Source organism: Drosophila navojoa, chromosome 5 (assembly GCF_054131105.1).
Source record: "Drosophila navojoa isolate 15081-1374.11 chromosome 5, UAZ_NAV_1.0, whole genome shotgun sequence".
Classification (NCBI taxonomy): Eukaryota; Metazoa; Arthropoda; class Insecta; order Diptera; family Drosophilidae; genus Drosophila; species Drosophila navojoa.
In genome coordinates this window covers 5,935,938-5,958,688 of record NC_142893.1, presented here as the reverse complement: position 1 = coordinate 5,958,688, position 22,751 = coordinate 5,935,938, and the positions used below count along the sequence as shown (strand labels likewise).

The 22,751-nt window shown below is 43.3% G+C and overlaps 1 long non-coding RNA gene across 1 annotated transcript; it reads right to left on the bottom strand.

Annotated features, from left to right (window-relative positions):
* Window positions 1-13,979: 13,979 nt before the first annotated feature.
* On the bottom strand, window positions 13,980-22,219 carry LOC149090976 (uncharacterized). Its single transcript, XR_016197000.1, has 2 exons — window positions 21,712-22,219; window positions 13,980-14,574 (listed from the first exon to the last, which is right to left on the bottom strand). It is a non-coding gene; the product is annotated as an uncharacterized LOC149090976 (long non-coding RNA).
* Between the last annotated feature and the right edge of the window lie 532 nt (window positions 22,220-22,751).

Genomic DNA, 22,751 nt, shown 5'->3' with positions numbered 1-22,751 from the left:
AACTGAGTCATGCAGCCAAATATATATTGATCGCAGCAACATCATCATCATCATCATCATCATCGCCATCATCGCCATCAGCTGCAAATTTTTGGCTGTCTGCATGGACTGGTAATTAGGCGCATTACATGTGCTTGAGCGCTTCGTTTTTCGAGTCTCGCTGAGGTAGCTTTTATGTAAATGAGTTTTGTTTTTGATTCTGTTGTTGTTGTTGTTGTTGTTTATTTTTATTTTTTTTTGCAACTGTGTTCTTTATTAAGACAAATGACAGTCACGCCCAGCTCTAAGCGCAAAGTAAACACTTGCCAAATGACCATAATTATGAACCGAGCAGACAGACATGCAGACATGCGCGTACTCTCGCATGTACAATATATATACATATATGCAAACATATATCGTTTTTTTTTTTGGGCTGGAACTTCAACACGCGGTTCGAGCTTAGAATAAATTATTAATAATCCACGATAATAACAGACAATTAATTTTTAACGCTGATTTGTGCGAGTTTTATGCATCGCAAAAAAACCAAAGCTTAAAAAAAAATCAAATAAAATAAATAAAATCAAAACGAAAATGAAGCAAACCTGAATATCAATTTAGCGCATTTAAAGAGCTTGCCGAGATCAACGAGCGGGCCCAGCTCTCTGGGGTCTTGGTCAACGGCGCTGGCTCTTAATGTATGCGCAGGCAATGGTATTGCAGCGCCAACACGTCGTATGTCATTTAGCAGCGCGTCCAGTTTCTCAATGAGAGTCAAACGAGAAGAGAGGAGACGACGAGCAAGAAGCAGAAGAAGAGGCAAATATGCAAAGAGCATTCTACATTTTACATTTTGCATTTTTTCGGTGCTGCAGAGTGAAGCCAAAGCTGAAGTTGAAGCTGAAGCTGGAGTGCCAAGTGCAGCCTTATCGTACTTATTTATGCATATGCAGGCGACTTTGCTTCACACATGGCCAAAAACAAAAAATAAAATAAGAAAAATCTTAAATGTAATAAAATAAAATCTGTGCGCCGAAAAAAGCCAAGATGCAGATGCATAAAACAAAAGACTTCGGACACGAACTTGTTTGCCCAGCATGTCTCTGCGTGTCTGTGTGTGTGTGTGTGTAGGGCATGGGTGCAGTCGGCTTGCTCGCAAAAGTAGCACACGCAAAATGCAAAACACACACACACACAGAGAGAGAGAAACAGATAGAGAGAGAGAGAGAGAGGCCAAGGCAACGCTGGCGATGCATCACCCAGCGCCAAGGCAGGCAGGCACGCTTATCAGTAACCTACACTTAAAGTTAATGCATGCCCGGCAGGACCAACCAAGAGTTGCGCAGGCGCAGCCAGGCGATCGTCTTGGACGTGCGGGCTCCTCTTGCTGCTGTTGTTGTTGTTGTTATCAATGCGGCTGAGGCCTTTTAGCAACGCCGACGCAGCAGCCGCAGCAGCAGCAGCAACAACAACAACAGAGAGCTGCCGCGTCTTCAGGTCTTTTGCCGTCAAAAGGCAGGCGAAATAAAATCGAAAATGAATGCGACTGCAGATAAGCAGCGAACGCATTTTGAAATGACACACGGATGGTTGACAAACGTGGAGGGAGGGAGACAGAGCAAGAAAGAGAGAGAGAAACAGGAGAATGAGAGAAGGGAAAGGGGAAGATAAAGAAATGAGGAGTGTGAAAGGAAGAGAGATAGGGTGAGGAAGTTATACAAAGAAAGTAAGAGAAGGAGGAAAGAGAGAGAGAGACAGAGAGCGAGAGAAAGGGATAGAAAGAGAGAGAGAGAGAGAGAGAGTAGCAGAGAATAAGTGACAGAATGAGAGGAAAAGAAAAGAAACATTTATAGAATAAGAGAGAAAGTCAGCACAGAGCGAGAAACCCTGAAAGATGGAGAGAGTGACAGCATAAGAGTGAAAGAAAGCGATGGGGAGACAGGGTAAGAGTGAGGTAACGATAAAGGGAAAAGAGAGAAAACGCTATGAAAGATTGAGAGGAAAAGAGATAGTGATATTGATTCATTCACATATTTAAAAGAACAGTTTGATATATGCCCAATCTCAATCGAATATATGACATAAGTTAAGGAACTAGATGAAGTAATTTATATTAAATGAATAAAATATTAAATGAATTAATATTAATGCTCTAAATTTATATCCGTCTTCAATAAAAATCAGATTAGCCATGACAACACTCAATCGATATTCAGTGATAAAGTCCCATTCAAACAAGATTTGTTGGCAAGCTTGATTTAGAAATTCTTGCAAAATTTCTCTTTAATATATAAATCTTGACGACAAGAAAAATAAGGTTAGCATTTGGAGATTGATCAGAGCAATAAATTTGTTTTATAAATTTTTTTATCTCTATCTTAAATATTAAGCAAATTCGGGAAAAGTTTAGTGATTTCTAAGCAAGAGATATTCCCCTATAAAATTTACTTCCGTTCACTGAACTGAAAGTTCTATGTTTCCAAACTTAGTGAACGATAATAATTTTTTCATACCAACCTATGGTTGTTATCAAACGTGCTAGTTAAAAGTGTAGCATCAACGAGCATTGCTCGGGTCAGCGACAGCATCGGCAGCAACAGCAGATCGCAAACATTCCAGCCTCATGAGGAGTTGCTCCAAACTTGAATGCAAATCGATGGGGCAATAAAACTATTAAGCCATTAGTAAGCCAAACACGAGTACAATGCCAAAAGTTAAAAAAAAGAGCGGAAAAAAAACAAACACGTGCAGTGCTGGCAGCAACAGCTACGGCCCAGCCAAGCAGCTACAACAGCAACAAGCAATTAATGCAAATGTGCAGCCGGCAGCCAAATGGAGGCAAAGAGGCAGGGCAGAAGCCAAGCCAAGCCATACCACATCGCAGATTGCGGCCAGACAGACGAAGACATTGCAATGCCAGGCAGTTCAAGCGTCTGCTAATGTTGCTCTGCCAGCCAGTTGCAGCCTGCTGCAACATTGTCTGCAACAGCAACAGCAACAGCAGCAGCAGCAGCAACTTCAGGCCTGACAATACATGTGCGAGGTGCAAACTAATTGAAATCATTACACTAGTAAAAATGTTAATTCAATTAAAATGCGCGCAACAGCAGCAGAAGCAGCATCAGCAACAGCAGCAGCAACTTCTTGCTGACCCACAAGTGCCAGCAACAACAACTGCAATATAGTCTAAGAAAGATATCATCGCAACATACTGTGGCCGCCTCTTTCACAGCAACAGCAACAGCAACCGCAGCAGCAACATCAGCAACATGTTGTTAGGTCAGGCAACATGAGCAACTCTATGCCAAGGCAGCAACAAATGCAGTTTGTGCGCATGCAAATGTTGATGCTGCATGCCTCAGTCTGCGCTGCATGTGTATTGGTTTTATTTTGGGTGCTGCTGCTGCTGATGCTGTTGTTATTGCTGCTGTTGCTGCCAAGGGCGCCAATATGTTTGAATAGTGCATTGCATTTCCGGTTCGACAAGTAGCACCATAATAAATGCATTCAAGCGACTTGGCCAAGTTGAGAAGTTGGTAAATGCTGCTGCTGCTGTTGTTGCTGTTGCTGCTGCTGCTGTTTGCTGCCAATAAAAGGCAATAAGTTAATTTCACAGCACCAACAGCAACAGCAACAACAACAACTCTCTACTAGCAACTGCAACTTGAACAGCGGCTTTCTAAGGCCAAACAGTTTTATGGCCCCACTCCCCTCCCCCTTCCCACCTCTCTCTTTCTCTGTGTGTTGCCATAAATGAAATGCGAGTCCATAAGCAGGCAACGCACTATCGCTGTCGAGGTGTGAAAATGTTTGACCATATTAGGGCACACGTTAACACATTCAATGTTATTATTATTATTATTACTATTATTATTATTATTATATGTAGCATTTGCATTTTTATGAGCCCATCGAGTGACATTAAAACATCGAAGCCCAAAATGTCAATCCATGAGCAACGGAAGCTGCGCGGATAAGCGAGCAGCGACCAAAGTGCCACAGGAAGCGGCCACACGCACACACACACACAGACACATATACATATTATTATACATCTACATACATTTATATATGTATATATTCCATCAGGAATCACATCGTAAATGCAGCCATTAACGATAAACAAATTCTACGACGAGCTGATCAAGCAGCCCAGACAGAGCAGACAGCGAATATAAGCTGGGCATATCCCAGCCCCATAAAGTGACATACATATAAAAAAAAAAAAACACTTAAAATATTTTCAATGAGCGATTTTAATGGCTGCTCCAGTCGAACCTTTTTTGGTGGTCTTCAGCTGAGTCTATATATACATACATATATGTATATGTATATGTCTGTATGGCTAATGCAAATGACGCAAACTGCGCACAAACTGCTGGTGTCGATATAACAATAAAACGCCCCATGCAACGCCCTGAATGTTTTGGGGCTGCTGTAGATGCAACGTTTTGGTAGCCAGGCCGGATTAAATGAATGCCACAGCCAATGCAGCCAAAGCAGCCGCGAATGAGCAAAACAAAACAAAACTGCCAAAAAGACAAGCAAAAACAACAACAGCAGCAACAACAACCGATGCCAAAGAGGAAACTGATCTGACAGATCTGATTGTAAGCATGCAACAAAAATGTGCAACAACAACAGCAACAGCAGCAGCAGCAGCGGCAGCGGCAGCAGCAGAGGTAGCCATACCCCAAACCCATGCGCCCCATCAAAGGCCGTGCCCAGGCACCGCAGTTACCGCCTCTTGGCTCTTCCCTCAGTTCAGTTTGCTCGGTGCCCAGATTCCTGTGCTCATCCTCATCTTCGGGCGCGTCGTGGGCTTGCGCCGCTTAAGCTTGTGCAATTTAGTGATCAATCATAGCGGGAGCAGCGAGCGGCCCGCACAACGCAACGCACACACAACGCAGAATTCAATTTTAGTGCGAATGGCAGTTTGTTGCTGTTGCTGCAGTTGTTGTTGTTGTTGTACGAGTTGATGTCGCTGCTGCTGCTGTACAGCAGCGCATCAGGCGTTTGCCAGGCGGCTGCTGCTGGCATTGGCTTCCACATGCGACGAGAAGGTGGAAGCCATAAATCTTGCCAACATGAGAAATGACTTTAGCAGTCGAAATGATGAGCTGCCCGCAAAACGCTAAGCAGCTACAAATCCAACAACTGTATAGGCTCACTATATAAATATATTGTATATTGAATATACATACACACAAAGACGTGCATGTGTGTGTGTGCGTGTGTACTTTCTGCAGCAAATTGTCAATGGCTCGGCTAACGGTTTTGATTTGAGCTTCAGCTCGAGAGAACTTGTTTTTTTCGTACAATGCAAAATGTAGAAAGGTTCATTTGGGAAAATTACTTTTTCATTGTTTTAATATTTATATATTTTTGCAATAGCCGGCATAGAAAAGTTTTGGCATAAAACATTGCTATAAATGTCTTTTAAAAATTATGTTTTAGATAACTTAAGTTCATTAGCAAGAGTCATGGGACTCTCCTTGTCTAAAATGTGGTTCACGTAGTACATAATACGTAACACAGGCCATCATTTACGTAGTGGTCACTCTGCTTGGGTCTACTAGAATGCCATCGTATACGTAATGCTGTGTAATACGTAAGAGCCGTTAGTATTAACAAAGTGCTCCTGTGAAACAATTGGGTAATTACTGTATTCTTCTCTCTCCTTCTCTCTACTAAATTTCTTTCTCTCGGAGTGTCTCGTTGGGTTACTAAACTTAGTGATTTTCTATCTCTCCCTTTTAACCCAGTCAACGTTATCCTCTGTGTGTTTTATACATCATACATTACACGTAATAGCGTAGTGTTCTCGTATTTCTTGAATTTATTTTAGCCTGTATCATCGTAATACGTAATGTTAGTAAGAATCTATAATCAGCATCTCTGGTCCTTATACACCGTGTCATTGTAGGCAAATACGCTTACGTTTCTCTCTTCATCTCTCTCCATCTCAACGTAATATTAGTAAGCATTATAATGCACTCTCTCTCTCTTTCTCTCCTGCTCTCGCTCTTTACGTAATGTACTTTACGTAATACGTAATATGAGTAAGAATGCTTTTACACTCTGTCTTATGGGCAATTACATGAACTTCTCTCTCTCTCTGCGTCTCTCTCTCTCTCTCTCTCTCTCTCTCTCTCTGTCTCGCTTAGGTTACATTCTTTTGATGTACGTCATATGTAACACGTAAGCTAGAAGTTACGTATGAGTTCCACGAGCAATGGCTTCGGCTCCGACTTTGTCTTCGGCTCTCGCTCAGGCCCTGGCACTGGCTCAGGCACAGGTCATTGTAGCTGCACGCCCCCCGCTGCGAATTAATCGTTTTTAGTGCCGGGGCTGGCCGCCGCTCACTTGCCGCCCCGGTCTCCCATGGCTGATTAATATTTTTATTTTGTTACTTGCTTTTTATTATTTTTATTTCGGTATTTTTTTTTTGCCAGTTGCAAGTTGTGCGCCTTGTCTTGTTAGCATATCTCGCCTCGCATGCGCTTTTTGCATATTTCGTTTGTTTGTTATCGCTAGCTGCTGTTGTTGTTGGCAGTCTGTTTGGCTGACTGGCCTTAGCCTGGCCTGGCCTGGCCGGGCCTGGCCTGCCTGCTGTGTGAGTGTATTATTGGCGCAAAAGTCCAAGTTCAAAGCCATATTTGACTTGGGAAAAATCAATAAAACGATCGCTCGCTGGGGCACATGCGTGTGAGCCGCACTCTATATAGATAGCTATATGTATATGCATATATGTATGTATATTTCGTGTGCCTGTGCCTTTCTCATAATGAAATTATTGCCCAGTGATTGAAATCTATTTATGCTAATTTACGTGTGCATTGCGCATTTGCCCACAAGAGTCCGCCATCTGCCAAAGCCGCAGCCAAATAGAACTAAATTCAGAATTCTCTCGCGCCGTGCAACATTTCCGCATTTTGAGCGCAGCTGCAAACGCAGCTCTGGTCAACGACGCCCACCCAAAAAAAAAAAGAAGAAAAGCGTATCAAGCCTAACAAAAAATATATAGAGAAGAAAATAAAAATAACTCGGTACTTGATCTTGATTAGAAGTGTTTGGGTTGTTGCGGGGCACAAGCTGTTGACAATTTTCAATTAAAATGACTTGAGCTGCGACGGCGACTGTGTGTGTGAGTGCGAGTGTGTGCGTGTGTATGTTAATCCGCCCACGCCAGAGTGTGGCAACGCCTTAGCCCCCAACATGACTGACAATTCCAATTCGGCTTTAACTTCTTTAGCCCATTTGAACTGTGAATAGATTCAATATATATATATATAACACTTTTTTTTTAAGCTTTGCTACTCTAGAAAAAAAATTGTCATGTGAGGCTTATGTAAGGTTTCGTTTGCTCTTGACATTTATTTGCCGGGCTTTCAGCATTTGACGTTTAATTATAAATGGATCGCAATGCCTGTCCGTCTGACCGTCTGTCGCTCTCGCCCCATTGTGCCTTAATTTTTGATCTCCGACTCTGTGAAGTGCGTCATAAAATCTGCGCACAGAGCTAAACCGCAAGGCGCCCATATCGAACAGCGATTTCATATTTTGTTGTTGGGATTACCTTATCCAATTAGTGACGGCCAGAGCTAGCCAGATAGCCAGCCAGCTAGCCAGCCAGCTAGCCAGCCAAATCCCCACAACAATCGACGACACATAAAATGCTAAAATAACTATACAAGAGTTCGCTTCATGGCGGATTAGAGGTGGCAGCCGGCAGAAGGGGCGGGGAGGGAATCGCTGTGTAGAACAAGCCAACGGGAATAGTTGACGTTATGCGTTACGGCTATAGGAAATCAGAATCTGGCCAGTGAACAGTCCCAGTGACTGGAACAGACGGTGCACGGGACGGAGCCTGAGACCTGTGCCGTAGCCAAGTGCAGTTAAGTTTGTTTTTGTCGCATTGCGTATGTGAGGAGAACAGGTTCCCTAAAAAACATTTTGCGCCTCGTGTGTGCGCTCGTCGTATTTGTGATATATTTTATTGTCTTTTGATGTGTTTTAAAATCCCACAGCAAGGAATCGATAAAATTTATCGATGCTGTCTGCCCGTCACCTAGAGACAACGCAAACACACACACACACACAAACTGGTTCTAGTCCCTGGAGTCTGCGTAGACGCTCAGATAGTGGATGGTTTAGTCGGTGCTGTTGCACAGAGCATGGCGACAATTTTAAGTGCGAAATTAAAAGTAAAACAAGCGATTAACATAAATTTTAAGCAAAGCGCAGTTAATGTTCGCCTCGCTGCACGCTTCTGTCTGTGACTCTAGCTCAGCCATTTCCCCATCCAGTCCTCACTCTTCCTCTCTCTCTCTGTCTTTGGCCTGGTGCATGTTTCGTATAATTTGCATGAAGCCAAGGATGAGAAGAAGACTTGAGACTGTTGCGGCTGGAACTGGAACTGGCGGAAATTGTCGCCTTGTTGCCGGATTAAGACATTGTACGATTCAACGTTTTTAATGAAAACTAATGCAATTTATTGATTATTGTTATTTAATAATGTGCGTGTGTGTGACAGAGAGAGAGAGAGAGAGAGAGAGAGAGAGAGAGAGAGAGAGAGAGAGAGAGACGGAGAGAGAGAGAGAGAGTGTGAGACAGAGTCTCTGATTATCTGCCATTCCGTTCGCTGACAACACAATTAACGCACATCGGCATTGCCATCGCCAATTTGACAGCTAATTTGGCTACAGTTCATCTACAGGCAATGGCAACGGCAATGGCAATGACTCTCCACTTGCTCCACCGGAAGACCCCACTGACCCAAATACGGCTTGAGTGTCAGTTCTCATCTGTTTTTGCTGTTGTTGTACTGCCCAGCAGTGCGAGCACACTATGTGGTCGCTGGCAGTGATCGCAAAATGCATTATTTATGTTGGATTTGCGCAGCTTTCGTGTCCAGCTGGTGCGCTCTGTCCAGCTCTGACGCACAGGCTTGGCCAAAAACTTAACAAAAATTTGGCATCATGACAAGCGCGCTTTTGGACCGATGATGCACGCTTGTCAGCCGCCTGACAGAGCTCCGGCCTCACAGTCCACGTCCCGGAGAGAAATGAGAAAGGGCTGCCAGCTGTAGCTGTGGCTGTTGCTGTGGCTGTGGCTGTAGCTGTGGCTGTTCCTGGTTAGCATTTAACTGGCACTGTATCATGGCCTCCTTTAGCTGGTTAGCGTTCGTACAGTTTCTCGGGCTGTTTGTTTTAGCGCCTGTTGTGACAGGCGTCTGCCACGTTTTTGGCACTTGAAACGGGCCCAGTGACCGTTTCACAGTTTGCTGCAAGCTACAACTGCGCTGGAGCGGAGAAGAGTGGGGGGGTGGGGAGGGAGGAGCACGTTGGAGCAGGTTGGGCTTGCCAACCCAACTCAATTGGCGCGTCCAACAAGTGCCTGAGATAAAGCGAACACTCATTACGCACTGATCATGATCACAAGTTGTCAATAAAACATAATACGAGTGCCTAGACATTTCTCAGACACTCAAGCTGGCTTTGAAATACTCTAAGATGTTTGTAGGAAGCAGGAGTTCTTATGGGAAACCGAGTTTGATTGGTGTAGTATAATCAAAGATATTTTTCTATTAGATTAACTTATCACACAGGCATATATAAATGACTTATATCAAAGTTCTTCACTTAGTCCCTCAACTCTTCTAGGCATAGAGTAGTTTTAAGCACTTGCAACTTTTAGCAGTTGTTGCTACAAACTAGCAGCTTGTTTAAGGCTCGCGCGCGTCAATAGTTGTTGCTGATGTTTGCTGTTGTTGAAGTTGCTCGAAATAGAGTTGGCTAGCCAGGCGTGACACGAAAAAGCACGAGCCTAAAGAGGAGAGTGTGGCAAGCGATATATTATATAAAATACATTCATGGGTCAATAAAAAGTCTATCGAAGTATAAGAATTCTTTAAGGCTGACAGAGTTTCTTCCAAAAAAAAGTCATGACAGTATGTTTTTTGGAGTCCGTTTTAGATGAATTCTATGTCTCTATTCGAATGGGTAAAATATTTGAAACATTGTTTACACTTGTCTAATATATTTAACCAGAGTCGTACCGTGGTAAAAATACTTGTTGCCTATAATTCAATATCCATAAGCTCCGAATCGTGCTACGTTTTTCAGCCTGAGGCAAAACCCATCTCTAGTTGCAAGTGCAATGCACTGTCAAAGGATGCTATATAATGGGGCCACCTCAATAACAAGCGAACAACAACAAAAGCAACAACTGTGAACTGCAAACAACAAACTGTCGACAGTTCCATTACACAGACCAAACTTGGGCCAGGCCAGAGGCAGCCAGAGTCCGGCTCAGCTCAGCTCGATTGCCCACTTCCCAGTGCGTAGCGGTACGAACAGTAAATGTTGTAGTTAAGGCTGCAGTTAGCTGAGATGTTGTTGATGACAGCAACGACGAGTCGAATTGATGCGTTGATGGCCCGCAAAGTTTCTCACAGAGAGTGAAAGAGAGGGAGAGATAGCTAGAGAGTCTTTTGAAGTCTGAATTTATATTCTTTAGAGACTTGGCCCCCATCTAATTAGGTGCAAACGTTTGCGGTTTTGGGCGCGGGTGCAGCACACTCGAGAGTTTCTTTGTTGCTAGTTGCAATTGAAAGCATGAATTCATAAATGCCACAACAACAGCCGTAGCAGCAGCAGCAGCAGTCGCAGCCTTGCAGCCATTTGTGCAACAAACTGCTCGAAATTTATTGCTCGCTGTTTCTTTGTTTATCGTTTTTCGGCTTTTGTTTTTGCTGCTTTGCTAATGAAGTCATTTGCAGCGAAGGCCGCAGGTTCAACGTGATTTGGCTTTGATTAAACATTATGGATTATAAATTGTCTGTCAATCCCTGCGCCGCAGTTGTTCTGACTCCAATTGGACTGCACTCCAATTGGCAATTGTTCACGCCAAGGCGCATATCAGCCGGCTTAAATCAGCCAGCAGGCCAATTGGGCATTGTCTTGCCCGCCATCTCTCTCTCTCTCTCTCTCTCTCTCTCTCTCTCTCTCTCTCTCTCTCTCTCTCTCTCTCCCTCTCCCTCTCCGGCTGATGACGCACTAGACTTTAGTCGATCCGAGTCGTGTGAGAGAGATATGTATAGCGAGCGTTCGCGTTGATATCGCTCTTTGGTATCTGTAGGATTATGTAAAACTTGCTCTGCTTTGATGTATCTTACGGTTGTCTCTTAGCAAAAGCCCAGCCACATATTGTTTTGCGTTTGCTGCCCACGCAATTGATTTGATTTTTGTGACACAATTGAATTATTTATTGGATTAATGCCCAAATGGAAAACGCGACAGGGCCTGGCTGGCTGGCAGCAGCAGCAGCAACAACAACAACAGCAACAGCAGCGAGAGCTCAGCCCCAAAGCGGAAATGTTTTCATATTTCCATGTAGCTGCAGACAGCTCCAGCCTCCTCCAGTGTGATGGCAGCCAAAAGACTCTGTCCAAGCATCTATACAAAACAAAGGCCTAAGAATGTTATTCATGGCAATCCGGCCGACCGACTAGACAATGGCATATATACAATCATAAAAGCATACAGTTGAAAGTTATGGTCATGTGTGACCGTTAATGCCTGCTCCACTCACTCTTTCTCTCCATCTGTCTCTCTCTCTCTCTGGTCTGGCCTGGCCTGGCCTGTCAGTTGCTAAGCACTTGGCAATTTGTTAAGATAAGACAAAGCAGAGGAAAAACAAAGCCAAAAGTGTCAAAAGTTACGCGCCCGAACAAGATTGTCAATTAAGCCGAGTCGAAGACGTGGCACAAATTTGATTTCAAACATTTTCGGGCAAACACTTCTCAGATACTAGACTATAACTCCCGCGCCTCCACGCGCTCGTTAAGATCTACCAAAATTGATTATGCAAATCAAGCCGCCAGATGTCGCTGCTGAATCATGCACAATGAATGGTAGAAATTATATACATATATATGTATGTATGTATGTATATACGCCTAATAATGCGAAGTTCCATTGCAAAATTGCTTTATAATTTAATGTTTATTTTTATTACGAATTGATTTGATTTGATTTGTTTGATTTGTGCGTTTCACATTTTTCAAATTACTCAGCTCGATTGCGGACACTCCCCAGTTGGTCTATTGTCTGGCCAAGAGCCGTAAGAAACAAGTAGGAATGTGGAAATATGCTTTAGGATCAACTAGCAAATACCTCGCAAAATAATTGAAATGCAATAAAAGAGTTTTCTTAGAATATGAATGGGACTTCAGCTTGGAATACAAACTTATCCATTCTTGAGAAATTCACATCTATATTATAGGCTAGTTTGTAATAAAGTTTAGTAGTTATCAGATTAGAGTTATATATAAACCAGTAATAGCATATATCATTTATATACCAAATTTTATATCGCTAGCTTGCATGGCCTCTGAGTTCCTTCAGTACTGAGAACTGTGTATGACTTGAAATCGATTCTACTTTACTTCTTAACAAGATTGCAGCTTGGGAACTAATTATAAAATCTTACGTACACCTGCTTCTATCTCTGACAGATAGTTGTATACCCTTTATTATTGACTTCTTTGCACTGCCTACAGGGTATACATATCCAGCAATCGAAACAAAAAGACAGAGCGAGAGGGGGATAGCTGTAGTGCCGTGGCTTGGCAGCCGGCTTTATCATGCTGCAGATCTTGATTTGGCCACAATTGATTAAAAATGTAAATTGTTTATTTATTTTAAACGATTTTATTTCACGTTGATTTGGAGAGAGTCGTCGTCGTCGTCGTCGTCGTCATCGTCGTTGTCGTTGTCGTTCTCCGTGTGCCTGTCTGTCCGTTTGTCCACCTGTCCGGTGTGTGTGTCCGAATTGCCATTGTTATGCTAACAGAAATATGAATGACTCTACGAAATGATTGTTTATGACGCTGAGGCACCCTAACAATGTTTCACATACAGACATAGTTTGTATTTGTTGTTGCTGTATTGATTGCTGCCTTTCGGTATGGATTAAGTCATAAAAAGGCCGTAAAACTTGTCGAAAAATGCGCACGCACTTGGATCTTTGGCTAGTCTCAAAGACGATAGACATATATGTATTCGTATATATAGTAATATGGATATAGATATGGCTATTAAAATATGGGCCCAGTCGCTCGTTGGCTGTCGGTTCACATAAAAGGCATAGCTTACGCCCTGCCACATTAAAAACTGGAAAAAAAAAAATCAGAACGCGCGCTACCACCAAAAATGCCATAAAGTCTTCTCCAATCTCACAGTTATGCTACCATTTTACGACTCGACAGCTTTGCCAGGCCACGCAACAAGAAGCTCGATATAAATTTGATTACACATCTCAGAGCCAGCACTGCCCATCGCCAGCTACTGTTGACAATACCTATCTATCTATATGTATGCCATGTGGCATACGTTTTGCTCCAAGTGCTCTCGCCCTGCTTCGACAATCTTCTAATGAGCAAAAGACCTCAAAAAACTCCCAAATTCAATTCAAATTTAACGCTTTTCAAGTAACAACAAAAAAATAAATGTATATCAAGTGCGGATCGTTGACTGCCACAAGTGCAGCGCCCTAAAAAGTAATAAGCAGGCATACGGGAAAGGTGATCGAAAGGTGAATACCCTATACAAACCTGGGAACTGAGAGCAAGCTTTGATTGGGATCTATCAGAAAATGCAGAAGAGACAGACACTTCTTGAGTTGGACATACAAACTCTTTTAGTCTTAAGGGTTTTAGTGAATAGAAAATATAGATGACTTTAGATCCCTTATAATATCATATACTACACTTAAAGACAGTAAACACATACCCTTTTTCAAATATAACTACAATTTCTACAGGGTATCCATAGATAAACAGACGACAGCTAAACAGCTGCACTGACATTTCGAGCCGCCCCGAAAACGAGGTGTGTGGCAAGTCAAGTGGCAGCCACAACAAAAATCTATGTACATACATATATCGGAGGGAAAAATTGTAATTTCAACTGAAACATGATAAAGCGGATTTATGAAATATTTTGGAAACTATATGAAAACATTAAGTAAACATGAGTTTCGTTTAATTAAAGTGATTGTGTATGGGCTGGCAATGAAATGGAGTGAAATGCATTTGAGTACTTACCACAGTGGACACACTTGCTCCACTTGCCACACGTTGGTGCCGCGTGCGTCCAATTGTAAAGCGTCAGAAGCGTTTAAAATTCGCAGCAGCAACGGGCTGATGCGTTGCGACAAATGCATTCGCTGGCGTCTCATATTGTGGTTAGTTGCTTTCGTTCTTTAAGCCAACACCTTGCAACAGCAGCAACGGCAGCAACGGCAGCAGCGGCAGTCGCGCCACATGACGTGCCGCTCAGCCACATCCTTATGTGGCAACTGTTTTATATATAGTTTTTTTTTTATTTTTTTTTTTTTGGAGTCTCAACTCCTGTCGCTATGTTTGCCAACTGAAGGCAGCAGAAGAGCTGCGCACTTCTCGGTATTTTTTGGTCTCTGCTCTTGAGTTTTGTGTCCGTTTTTGCGGTATTCGGTTACCAAAGAGCTCATCAAATTTCATTGAGAATGCAGCCATTGAAAGGGCGTCCGGCGCCCCGCTCGATCCAGCTAGAAACAGAGGGCGAAAGAAATTTACATATATACATATATATATTTTAGTTGATCGGGAGACAACATCATCAGCATTAAAATCGAACAACGCGTTAATCAACTCTCGATATGGTCAATTCAATTGGCCCGAGCTATGTTTCAACTTTGGTATTTGTTGTTGTTGCTATGGTTGCTGTTGCTGTTGTTGTTGTTGTTCTTTTTGTGCTTATACAAAAATGCGCATAAATTAATACAGTTTATTTATCAGGCATATTAATGGCCGCAGATTAAGACATCATGAGAACTCTCATATTATTATTATTATTATTTTTTATTTTTTTCATTTCGTAAATGAAACAAAATGCGGACAAGCCATATGAAACTTTTCCAAAAGCCATCACAACAAATGACTGAATCTTGAGACTTGAGAAGAGCATAGGGGAAAACAGAGAGAATGAGAAAAAAAAAAAACATCAACTTATATTCAATCGAGTCGAGGAGGAGAGTGGGGAGAGGGGGGAAACACCCCCCTGCTGTGAATTTATGCGAAAAGAACCGAACGCGCTGTCGCCTCGGCATGGGGCTGGGCCGGGCGTCGCTCTGGCAACTCTTTTTGGTAGCGATCGTCACACTCCGAATCGGGGACTCAGCTGGCTCTACGCTCTGTCCAGCCGCCACAGATCCATCTACGTCTGCGTCTCCGCCTCTGCATTCATATTCAAAAAGCGAGAAAGAAGACGAAAAAATAATGTGGCCAAGTGTCATGTGTCATTATGGCACCACAACCGCCTAGCCGCACCACCGCTGAGAACAGTTATGCCTTCAGCTGTGGCTTCTTCTTCAAAATGGTTGCTTTTCTTTTTTTTCTCCCCAGTTCTTTTTTTTCGGACTCTGGCGCCATTTTGTGAACAAGTGCCAATTACTTTCTCCTGCTCTCCCAAAAAAGAAACCCAAAAAATAAACGAGCAAAAATTAATACAAATTGTGGCAATGGCTGGGGTTACGTGCAGCAGTGGCAGCAAAAGCAAAAAACAAGAAGAAGAAGAGTTAATGATGTTGCCACATGCTTTTCATTGGCGGCCCCAATGATGATGGCCGACTGGCTGCCGTCTGCCGTCTGCGGTTCTGCGTTCCCATTGCCAATTTACCCCTCCTCGCATTGCGGCTACTGCAGCAGCGGCTGTTCCCATAAACGACTTCAATTACATGCGAAGTGTGCGTGTGTGTGTGTGTGTGTTAGTGATTATGAGTGTCTTGGTCTGCCACTGAGGCGGAGCACCAGCAAAATGGCGGCAACTGTTGCTGCTGCTGCTGCTGCTGAGTTTTGCCGTCGGTAAAACGACATTGGCATTTAGCACAAAAAAGGGAAAAGCAAAAATCAACAGCAGCAGCAACCGGCAGCACTTTCTACTTGACTACGCCGCATGACGGATGACGGATGACGCGCCCGGGCAGTAAGCTGTCCCGTCTGTCCCTCAGCTGTAAGACTAACGAGCGATGCCGATGTCGCTGCTCTTATCGCACAGCTACTCCTCTTTTCTGGCCGTGTGTCCTCTCTATATAACTCATGTATCGCTGTGCAACGTCCAGCCTACTTTGTGTTTTTTCGGTGCTTGGCATTTGTTGTTTGCTTGCAGCAACAGCAACAACAGCAACAGCAGCAACTGTTGCCTGCGCCCCGTTACCAATACCAATGGCAAAAAGCGCGGATTGAACGCTGATCGCAATCGCGAAATGCTGCCAAAACGCTTCTATGCAAAGTGCCGCGCTTCGATCATGGTGCCTCCTGCAACGGCGGCGACTCCTGCTGCCCTCTCTCTCTCTCTCTGTCTCTCGATTCGCCTCCTGCTCCTGCTTCCTCGTGTAGAAGTTCTTGCTCCTTGTCGTTGTCTTTAGCTTGTTCTTGCTGCAGTTTAACAAACTGCGTTGCGTTTCGACAAGCGAAGAACCTGTTGTTGCCTCTCGGCTGTTGTTGTTGTTGTCGTTGTTGTTGCTGTTGCAAGTTGAGTGAGTTGGTTTGGGTTGGTCCAAGTCCGAACGCTTGCGCGCCTATCAAGATGACCAAGGGGTGAACAAATTCATTCAGTCATTCATCGAAACAAATTGGTTGACTGATGATGACGATGATGACGATGAGGCAGAGAGCGAGACAGACACCAAGACAGACAGACAGATAGCAGCAGCAACAGCAACAGCAACAGCAGCAGGAGCAGGCGCAGCACCAGCAGCAGCAGCAGCAATAACTGCAACTGCAACTGCAGCTTGTCAATCGGGTTCCCGCGCCTCTGTGTGTGTCTCCATGCGCATCATTCAATTTTAGCCGCTCGTCGTGCGTTCGCCGTTTGCCATCTCTTCAAATCCTGCGTGTGGGCAGCATCACTGATCCATCCGGCGGCTGGCACTTGGCATTGGCATCCCCTCGCGCCCTCGCGCTTTGCGTGTCAGCGTTTGAAACAATTTTATTTATTTGCCATTAGACATGGCGGACGTGAACGCATTCCGAATGCAAATGCAAATGCCTGTTGCCTGTGTGTGTGTGTGTGCTGTCGTTCCAACACTCGGCGTGTCATCTGATACGCGAGCCAAGTATAACAATTACGGGGCATAAATAAATGTTTAGAAACAGAAACGAAATCCAGCAAACCACAATCTACGATTGCCACACACGCTCGGGCGGCGACATTACAAACGAAATGAAATCAATTTGTATGCGGACATTTTGGATAACAGGCAGTTAACTAGAGCAGCGTGACCAAACAGATACCCAGTAAAAAACAGACAAAATCAAATCCAAAAATGCAGCGCTTGATATGATAAGCAAATTACAGTAGAATCTTTGATATGATTTGATATTGAATATTTTACTTATTTGTGCTATCTTTATTTTTTCAGCACCAAAGAAAGATTTCCATCTTCATGTGCCATAACAAATTCCAACAATGGAAGGTGTTGCCGAGAACCTAAACAAAAAGATTGGATCGATGGCTTAAATTGTTGGGGATATATAAGAGGAAAGTTTTCAAGTGCAGCTACCTCGATTTCTGGCTTTTTTTTGAGTCTAAAATATTTTTTAATTTTTTATCGATGGCATCTATAATTGTTTTTATTTTAATTTTATATTAATGTGAAGTTCTATTGAACTGCATAATTCTCTACGTTAGAACAGAATTAGTATCTTATATTACCAGCATTTGTTTTTGTTTTTCCAACTCTTGAAAAATAGGTAATAAAACTTTAAAATAATTATTTTAGTTTTGCAAAGTAAATATGTATATTAATTATGTCGGAATACTTTATAAAATGCGGCAAAAAATATAGAAGAAATAAAATATATCTGTGTACATAACATCTTATTGAGTAACATCAAATTTTTATTTATTTTATTTTATATATTTTAGTTTAGATTGTTCTACTTTTGTAAGATAAAAAATATATTAAAACTGTTATACTGCACAAAAATAAAAGACTCTCCATAATGAAATATGCTTCGCGAATTGTTAGGCATATTTTCAAAATAAAACCTCGAGCTGAAGGTTGGAAGCTCTTCATATTTTATTCTTAATATAATACGTTTCATTATAGACTTTAAACCAAAAGGATCGTTCAAATATTCTTCAATATATGACAAAAAAAAAAAAATGTTGCACAAACTGTTATACTCAATTGTTATATAAATATATAAGACAAATCAATTCTTCATCCAACTAAAGTTCCCTCATTTGCCAATTCGATCGACAACAAATACTCTCGACCAAGCCACGCTATGCGTGGTATATTGAATATGTATCGCTGGCGGACAGCTCTAGGCGGTAATCGAGTTGGCGGCGCTGACGCTGACGCAGATGCTGGAATCGGAGTTGCTGCAGACGGTTGACGGCTGAGTCCGAGAGTCGAGAGCCGAGAGCCAAGAGCTGAAAGCCGAGCAATTTACGCGCAAAACGCATGCGCGTCCCGTGCTCTGCCAGCGTCAATATTCCGCAGCATTCCCTGCCTAGTGGGTGGCTACCAAGGGAGCCAGGGGAGCGGGACCTATCTTAGTGTATTGTATAGCTGGCTAACTGACGCTGGCTAGGTGTGCATTGACGCGGTGGGTGTGCGCCAGTTTTCAGTTATATTTTTGCTGCACGCCATGCGGATCAGCAATCATTTCAGCTGCAGCCGTGGCAGCAACAGCAACAGCAGCAGCAATTGCATAAATTTCCCATTTTTATGACTGATAGTGTAAGAAATAGGCGTGGCACATGTGAGATGCCAACTATTTGAGCTGCTTAGCCCGCTCAACTCAACATGCCATGCAAACGCAATTGAATTCGCCAGCCTGCATCGGGCATAAATTGCCAGCAAGCGCTGCTGCTGCCGATGCAGTTGGCGTCGTCGTCGGCGTTGACGTCGCAGCTGCAGCCGCTGCCTATCGCCACGCATTGATCAATGGGGCGTTGCCCAGGCGCTGCGACTGAGTAATGGCCAGCAAGCGCCCGCGGACATCATTTCCATAATGTCCTTCACAGGGCACAGCAGACGACGACGGCGACGACGGCGACGACGATGATGATGGCAGCTCCAGTCTCAGGTGCAGAATGAAGTGGTGAACTATGCAGGGCTCACTGCTCGCTGCTTGTAACCAGATTTGTATCGATCGCATTTTATGCCACAATTTTCGTTTGATATTTATGTCGATAATAAAATGAAGATGATGAGCGAAATTGCACTCAGAGCGGTGCATGAAAGGGGCGGCGGCGGCTCACTGCCGAAAAGGGCAGCCCCAAAATTACAGCAACAATTTGGAGTGGCCAATCAGACCGAACGCAGCTGTCCGACCAGATCAATCTTCCCTCATTAATATTTGCAGTTGCAGCAGCAGCAGCAGCAACAGCAGCAGCTGTGTCTGTGTGTGAAAGCTTTGCCACAGAGCCTAACTGTTATCGCAGCCATTTTGGAAATCTACATATGTAAATTGGTCAACATTTCTTAATGGGTTTTATGACAGCCATTGGATTGTGCGCTTTTAGGTCTTTATGTGTGCCGCGCACACAAACATATATGTATGTATGTATGTGTATGTGGGGAAACCAGTCTATACAGATACTAAAAAGACAAAAGCTTCATCAAAATGTGATCACATGTGACTCTTTAAGTGTCTTCCACACACATAAGGGCAGTCAGCAAAAGCAGCAGCAGCAACAACCTCAGCAGCAGCAACTACAGCAACAATCCGAATGCAACGATCGATTTTGATGGAAGATTAGCAAAACGCTTGCAGCCAAATAAGCAGGCACTGGATGAATATCTATACCGGCTAATAACAATAATCAGGCAAGGCGAGTGCAGCAAGTACACGATGTTGGGTTGCATGCTGCACATACACACACACACACACATACACACTCATGTAAGGGGCTGCATAAAAAAGTTCTAAAATAATAAAAAACAAAAGACGACGACACATCCGGATGGGCCAAGGAGTGAAGCCAGCAAAACAGCTGTCAAAGCCAAAGATGAAGATGATGAACAACAGCAACGACGACAGAGACTGAGAGAGCCGAGAACAGAGACTGAAGGGAGCTTACAACAACCAGCAACAACAACATGAGCAACAACATTGTGCAGTTGACGTTGCGCCTGTTTAGCTAGCGCTGGCAAAAGAATTTAAAACGCCTCGGGTGCAAATTACCACGAAAACAATTTCGAGTCTGTTGCCGCCGTGTTGCAAGTGCAGCAGCAGCGGCAGAGCCAAAATGGCAGCAGATTGCCAGGATAAAGTATGTTGAAAGCATGCGTCACAAAAGGACGCAGCCAGAGCAGGTGAGACAGAGAGAGAGAGAGAGACGGGCAGAGAGAGAGAGATAGAGTAAGACTTGCTGATTGCCACTGTTGCTTCTGTTGGCCTTGTTGTCTAGCTACTCAGCAGACGACGCACACAGCCATCAGGCGGCACATCTGCTGCTGTCATTGATGAAGCATAAAATTATGGGAGGCAACATGATGGCGCATATAAAAATGGCCGCTACTTGGATTAAAGCTGCTGCTGCTGCTGCTGTTGCGAGCGTTGGTTGGCTGCCAACAGCTGGACGAACGGACGGGCGGACAGACGGACAGTTGGTTAAGTTCTTGGTCTGCTTCTAAGTATGGCGGCAACGACTGGCGCAGCTGCAAGTGCTAGCGCATAATTAAGCCGTGGTCAGCATGTTTTGCATGGCCGCGATTTAGCACACTTGCAAACGCGATTGGCTGCAGCGATTGGTGGCAGCAGCGGCAGCAACAGCAGCAGCAGCAACTGCCACTGGCTACTAAGCCTGGCTCATAGATCATTGCACTTGCTCTGCCACATTCCAAGTTGCAACTTTAATTCCATCTTCGTTTGAAATTTTCTTTTACATTTTCTTTTCTCTTCTTTTCATTTAATTTTTGGATTGCAACGAAAGACTCGGGCAACAAACTTGGCGCAGTTAGTGTCACAGCGCATCAAATGTCAGGCCATTGCATTGTTCAATGAATTTTCGCAAACTTCACTCAAGCCCTCCAGCTGCAGCGCACACAATTTCGATAACTGTTGCAACACCTTGACACTGGCACGCAATACGCTTGGCTCTAAGCTGATCTGATCCTTGACGCTGTGTGTGGCTCAACAGGCCAACAGAACCTGACAGTCTGGCAAGCAAAGTGAGTGAAAATTGGTAGAAATCTAAAGGGAAGAACAGACAAACTGAGCGACGGAATACCCTTACTAAATGCAGTTTCTGCAAAGCAATTTTTATCTGAGCTCTCTCTATCTCTCTCTCTCTCTCTCATATAACAGATTTGATGAGTTCGAAGATTTTTATTATTTCAAAGAGTTCTCTGCATATTTAATTAATGTTAATGATAGTCTGCAGTATTTTTTCAAGAATTTAGCATATATTTTCTTTAACTTATTTAGTGTATTTGTCCTTCTAATGTTTCAGATATAAGATTCTATCACATCTAAGATTTTTTTATATTATTCAAAGAGTTCTGTATATTCAATGATAAACTGTTTAATAAAGTATAGTTGTAAAACAGTTATTTAGTATATATTTAATAGTCTACTAATAACGATAATGTTCTTTAGTTTCTTTAGTTTCTTTAGTCTGATCCCCTTATACCTCATTATATATAATTATTATCTCCCCTACTCACCTTTCATATTTGTAGAGCATTTGTTATTCGTTCTGCCTGCCTTGTAGTATGTAGTCAACCTGCACTTGGTTGATTGCAAATTGCTGTCGCATTGCGTGCACATTTTAGCCACAATCCGCTCTGTCGGCTTCGTATCCTGCGGACGTTCATAAACATGACAGTTTGAGCAATTTCCATCAATCACTTTTTTCTCTCATTTCTTTTCGGATTTTTTTTGGGCGCTTTTTCTTTTTTTTTTTTTTTTTTCCCGGTTTCTTGCACAGATTTCGTGACTTTTCGGGGCACGAATGCTGCTGAAGCTGAAGCCGGCGCTGCAATCAAAAAGTTTTTGGCTTCAGTGCGAGTCGAGCAAAGATTGCAACTTAAATATTTTAACTTTATTATAGAAATGTTTTTCGGGCCTGTCCATGACGATGGGAAAGCAATAATAAGAGCAGCCGCAACAACAGCAGCAGCCGCAACAACAACAACAACAAACAACTCTACCGCATGCTAATTAATGCGCAAATACAACAACATAATTTAAAGAACGGTCCTCAAATGCAATCAAGGCGTAGCCAAAAACTCTCTCACCTACCAACCAAATGTGTTCTGTTCCAATTTTTATACAACTTTGGCACCAATCAATTAGCACCATAAGCAAAAAGCCGAGCCGCCAAACATTGAGCACGCACTGGTTAGACAGAGAGGGACAGAGCGTGTGTGTTTGTGCGAGAGAGAGGGTGTTCGCACCTCTACATGAACAGATTTATTGAAGAACTCTGGCTGATCAGCAGCAGAGGAGGTGGCTAGAGGCTGGAGGCAGGAGGCTGCAGCCTGGCTGCATCGTTCGTTAAGTTTTCACACGCTGCCGCTAAGTGCAGCACAACAAATTGAATGTGTGCATGTGTGTATGTGCATGTGTGTGTACAACTATATTTTCGTAGAAAAGCGAACCGAAACATCAAATTGCAATTAGGAGAAGCCCAAAAATATTACAAGTGGCCGCTAAGCAGCGCAAAGCCCAAAGCCAAACTGAAAAGCCAGCCGCGCTGTGGCCC